Genomic DNA, 6,069 nt, shown 5'->3' on the forward strand with positions numbered 1-6,069 from the left:
ATCAACCCATCGACTTTATCTCCAGTGGTTGAGATCTCCAGTGGTTGCCGGATTTGTTTTTTGGCTCACGACGAAAACTTCTGTATTGCACACCATCATTTAGTTGATGGATCAAAATATATTTTGTTCGTTTCGAGTCAAGTCTTGGTTATTGCATCAGGGAGTGCTTGTTTGGAATATTCTTGTCATGTAAATGTAAGTATCCGATTGTGATGATGGGTCCAGATTTTGTCACAAATACATCTGTTTTGCTTCTTCACAGACATCAGATGACTTCATGATCTTCAATGCAGTGCTGTACAATCCGCCGCGCTGTGCAAGCCAACTATTGGTTTCTCTTCTGGCAAGGATGCTTCATGCGGATCCCATGAAAGGGCCCACTCTGGAGGTGGGGGCTTTGATTCCGTTTTCCAACTGAAGTATTTTATTTGCATGAACATGTTTGTGCACACATGCTGTGGTTGCTCACCTGTAATTGTGAGGCAATAATGTTATTACTCACTGGTGGAGCTGTTTCCTGATCGTGTTTATATTTGATTCCAACACATTGTTTTGCAGATTTCAAACCCCAAGTGGTACAGATGATGTCCCTCTTTGTAATTTTGATGGTAAGGAGCCTTCTTTTTTTATACTCTTTTAATATCCTCCATTTGTACAGTTTCTCCGTAAGATGGAGCCTCATGGAAGAGCAAGGTGATAGAGAGCATTTACTGATAATGGGACGGACAGCAGGGCAACTGTTGGACAAAATAAACATGAACTTCCAGTTCTGGGTTTGAGTGAGTTAGACTTTGATCGTGCAGTTTCTCAAAGCTATGTTTTCAGACCGGATCTGTCGTGTCTCTCTATCTTTTAGTTCACGTGTTGTGTTTTCGTATCATATTTCCGTGTTTCACCGTATCTTACCATATCTTCTTTTGGCGTTTTGTCCCTGCGAATGTCTAGCCTACTCACCAAGAATGAAGTCATGGTTTTGGATGTTTGATGATCTGAGATGGTGGTGAACAGCAGTCTTGATGACCTGGAAGAAAACGGCAAAAATTCAAAGCAAAACAACAAACCGAGTCGACATCAAATATTGAAAAAGTTCCTTCTGGAAATTATTCCAGTCTACAGTGAAGGAACTCTGCCCCGAACAACAGATCATGATGACTGGAGTACAATCGTAGGTATGTCTGGGAAACTAATCTGAACACAAACCCGAACCAAATTCTGTCTGAAAATTGCCCCATACCTGTACCCTTCTCAACGGAAAACTCCTCCCAGCGTGACGTTCTTTCTTCAGGGTGGAAAATCTTTTCACAGCTTTCCTTACTTTCCAGGTGATTGTGATGATCGACTACCGTACTACCGATTTTGAACTCTGACAATCAAAACTTTTTACCTTCCTTTGTAGATACTGTCTTGTCTGTTCTTTTTCAGATATTGTCGTTCTTTGAGGGGCTGCCTTGATGCAGGCTGGTGTGGCGATGACAGATATATCTCCTCAATGTGGCCTCTCCTTTCCCGTCTCGAATGTCTCACAATCTTCCCTTTCTTTCCAGGTGAATTCGTTAAATGACACCACGACTGCAGACCCAGAACTCCAATCATCATCCCAATTTCTTTCAGCTTTCAGCTTCCCTTTTTCTGCTCTTTTCTCGATATTTCTTTGAGGGCCGCCAGAATGCAGGCTGGTGGTCTTCAGAGAACTATCTCCTCAATGTGACCCCCCCCTCCCCTCACCTTCTCTTTTTCTGCTCTTTTCTCGATATTTCTTTGAGGGCCACCAGAATGCAGGCTGGTGGTCTTCAGAGAACTATCTCCTCAATGTGACCCTCCCACCCCCCGCCACCAACTTCACCCTCCCAAGTGTAAGCTTAATGTTCACTGTTGATCTTCATCCCATTTTTCTCTTGCAGGTATAAATTAGTTTGGTAAATATTTTGGGTTCAGTGTTTCAGATTTTTTCCACCCTCTCATACCTGAGATTTCTCAGTCATCATGCTGTAGTTCAGTTGGCTGTCCTCCCGTTCTGGTTCAGGAGGTCACAGCTCAAGCTGATGAAGCCATTGTCACTCCTGTGTGAAGCGGGGCCATCGCCGTGAAATATAAAACACACAGGAAAGAGTGCTCTGTGCTGAGGCGCGGCGGTGATGGTCATTGATTAACCCTCGACCAGGCAAAGATCCCCGGGGGGTTAAAAAGCACGGTCAGTCTGCACAGCAGTTGTGTACTTCACCTGAGCATGAGGTGGATCATCTGATGGGGTTGGTTGCCCGAGTGGAGACCCCACTGGTAGGAATCTAATCAGAGTGACATTCATTTTGAGGCCACTCCGGTTAGACCCCGACCTGAACGGTGACGATCCCCATCTTCATTTTGATCATTATATCTGTTGTTCCTCCACGTTTATAAGGTTTAATTTAGGGCAGTGTACTTTATTCTACCATAATTCATCCACAAGAATGAATTTTGAAGAGTGACGTCATCATAATTTTGTTGCACAATGTCGCAATCGAGTGGTCATTACATGTAAATTGTGCTGCATTACGTTTATAGTATGTACTGTGTGTTGTTGGCATAAATGTTTCCTAATTCAGGAGAATGGACTTTTAAAATGAAATACTGGTGTTAGCTTAGTGGTTAGGGTGGCTGGCTTGGGATCCGAAGGTCCTGAGTTCAAGCCCCATTGGCTGCTGAATTAACACCAGGGGGTTGACTCGGTCTGTCATCCTTTCGAGGTTGGCAAAATGATTACCAGTGTATTGGTCCCGGTGTATGCCCCGGTTTTAATAGGTGTACCATTTCCCTGTGTGTCATAAGAGGTGACCAGGGTTGGCGTCAGGAAAGGCATCCGACCATAAATCATTGCCTCAAGAAAAGCTAACCCCTGCTCAGTTGGGAAAAATGGCTGTAAAAACGGCTGTTTTTTTTAATGCGATGCACTTTGTCTCCGACAGAGCTGCACATTGCAAAGCTGATCAGGGAGAAGCAATTTCAACCATCACATTGATTGTTGATAACTTGATGATGACTTTGTGGTTGAAGTCCTTTTGCTGTTGCTTAAATTGGCTGAGTTGAAAATGTTGCTGGACTAACGATATGGAGCTCTTCTGTTTCAGTTTTGTAAACCATTAACTGAAGTCATGAACCATTCCTCAGATCATCTTTCATATTACCAGGGTAGTATTAATGAGGAGAGCACTGACCAGGGAGTATTGACCGGAAGGATACTGACTCGGAGAATACAGTGTGATACAGTGTAATGTGTCGTCACCATTGTATATTTGAACTTTCTCCGTTTGATTGTTTTGTTTAATGCCGTGACGAGCATTGGGCTGCCGGGTCAGTTTCATTTGGATGTGGAGTACAGTCCTGGATGGGTCGCCACTCCAAGGCAGGATACTCAAATGGCTTATTACCCCAGTAAGGCCTAAGTCACATTTGCTCTACGGCGAGGATACGGTGGCCGTACGCCCTCTGAATTGACAAACGTGCGGCGGCGCAGAGTTTCTGAGATGGCCTGAGGGTGGCCCTACGCCATATGGCTATATTTTACAGGCCATAGGGTCGCCGTGGAATTATAGCGCGGAGTTGTAATTTTTTTTCATTTCTACGTTCGTCGTAACAATTCGACAAGTCGAAACAAAAGAACTGGTAAAAAAAAAGAACCTACTCGTTACCGTCCGTCTGGCCGCACATTCGCCTTAGGGCCTCCCTGCGGTCGCCTTGCGGGCACCTTGCGTCTGCCTTGAAAATTCTATGGCTGCCGCAGGAACGCCCTAAGGTCACCGTGCGACACCAAATCAAAGACCGTACGGCACCCCCACGTTTTCGGTCATCACAATTTCTAAATACGCCGTGCGGCTCCCCGAAAAATAAAAACATATGTAACTGCTACATTGTGTGACCGTGGAAATACTGCGGCCGCGGGTATAATTGCTAGTGGCCGTAGATTTTGGAGACCCCACGGCCGCCGTGGCTAATGTGACCTCGGCCTAACTTGGTACTCATTTTGCTGACTTCATGAGGATGACAGGCTGAGTCAACCCACCTGGTCCATCCATCCATTGAGACCACACTCTGTGAAGAGCATTGGTGCTGCCGAAGCAGTCTCCTTGGCTATTGGGCACAATCCTGGATGGGTCGCCACTCCAACACAGGATACCAGTAAGCTGGCACTCATTTTGCCCACCTCAGAAGGATGACAGGCAGAGTCAACCCCACCTGATATTAATTAAACAGAAGAGTGGGATTTGAACTCAGGATCCTAAGATCCCAAGCCCACCACCCAAACCATGAAGCCAATAACCCACCTGGTGTTCTTTCAATCAATGATTTTGAAGATTTTTGAAATCTTTTTTTTTTAAGAAATGGTTTATGCAACGAGTGACATTGCAATAAACCACAAGAATAAAATGAAATCTTGTTTGTTTTCTGTTGTTCCAGGTTCCATTGAATATGTCAGAAATGTATGTATCCCTACAGTAAAAAATATAATCACTCAGCATGATATACCACAGGACCATTCCAAGTTCTTCGTTCTGTAATGTTAATCACCAGCTTTTGTCATACTCTTGGACTCTCAGAATATTTTACAAGTAATTTACTATATCTACAGGCCACTGATTGAATCCTGTCAACAGTCTGGTCACTTTCCTCCCAAAATTAATTCTATGAACAGTGTGATATCTGAAAATATCAGATACTCATCAAATTGGAGGGTGTCCTCACCAAGTTGTTTTTAGCTCACCTGTTCGAAGAACAGAGAGCTATAGCGATACCCCCGGCGTGAGCGTCAGGGTCAGCGTGAGCGTGAAAATGTTAAAATTTTTGGTGCAAGTTATTTTTTCCTTTCTAATGTTTTTATCCACCACACTATTTTTTATACGCCCGATGTGTGTGTGTGTATATATATATATATATATATATATATATATATATATATATATATATATATATATATATATATATATATCGGGGTGTATTATGTGATACCGGTCGTCAGTCCATCTGTCTGTCTGTCCGTCCGTTCATGTCCGCACTCTAACTCCCAAAGTTTTCAACTTTCACGTTTCATATTTGGTACGTAGGTACAGACTGTGGAGATGGTGTGTCGCGACATACGTTCGTCATCTAAAGTGGATGCTGTTTTCCATCCGTTCCTGTCCGCACTCTAACTCCAAAAGTTTTCAACTTTTACGTTTCATATTTGGTACATTGGGGCAGACTGTGGAGACGGTGTGGCGTGACATGCATTCATCATCGAAAGTGGTTGCTGTTTTCCATCCATTCCTGTCCGCACTCTAACTCCCAAAGTTTTCAACTTTCACGTTTCATATTTGGTACATAGGTACAGACTGTGGAGACAGTGTGTCGCATCATATGTTCGTCATCTAAAGTGGTTGCCATGGCAACCAGGATGCTGTTTTCCATCCGTTCCTGTCCGCACTGTAATTCCCAAAGTTTTCAACTTTCACGTTTCATATTTGGTACATAGGTACAGACTGTGGAGACAGTGTGTCGCATCATATGTTCGTCATCTAAAGTGGTTGCCATGGCAACCAGGATGCTGTTTTCCATCCGTTCCTGTCCACACTCTAACTCCCAAAGTTTTCACCTTTCACGTTTCATATTTGGTACATAGGTACAGACTGTGGAGACGGTGTGTCGCGTCATACGTTCGTCATCTAAAGTGGTTGCCATGGCAACCAGGATGCCGTTTTCCATCCATTCCTGTCCGCACTCTAACTCCCAAAGTTTTCAACTTTCACGTTTCATATTTGGTACATAGGTACAGACTGTGGAGACAGTGTGTCGCTTCATATGTTCGTCATCTAAAGTGGTTGCCATGGCAACCAGGATGCTGTTTTCCATCCATTCCTGTCCGCACTCTAACTCCCAAAGTTTTCAACTTTCTCGTTTCATATTTGGTACATAGGTACAGACTGTGGAGACTGTGTGTCGCGTCATACGATCGTCATCTAAAGTGGTTGCCATGGCAACCAGGATGCTGTTTTCCATGCAGTAGCCCAATTCTGTATATACCTTCTTGTTCGGGTGTATATTGTGCTCACTTGCTCTCTT

The sequence above is a fragment of the Eptatretus burgeri genome, chromosome 5 (genome assembly GCF_056783735.1).
Source record: "Eptatretus burgeri isolate ZD-2024b chromosome 5, Ebu_testis_v1, whole genome shotgun sequence".
Lineage (NCBI taxonomy): Eukaryota > Metazoa > Chordata > Myxini > Myxiniformes > Myxinidae > Eptatretus > Eptatretus burgeri.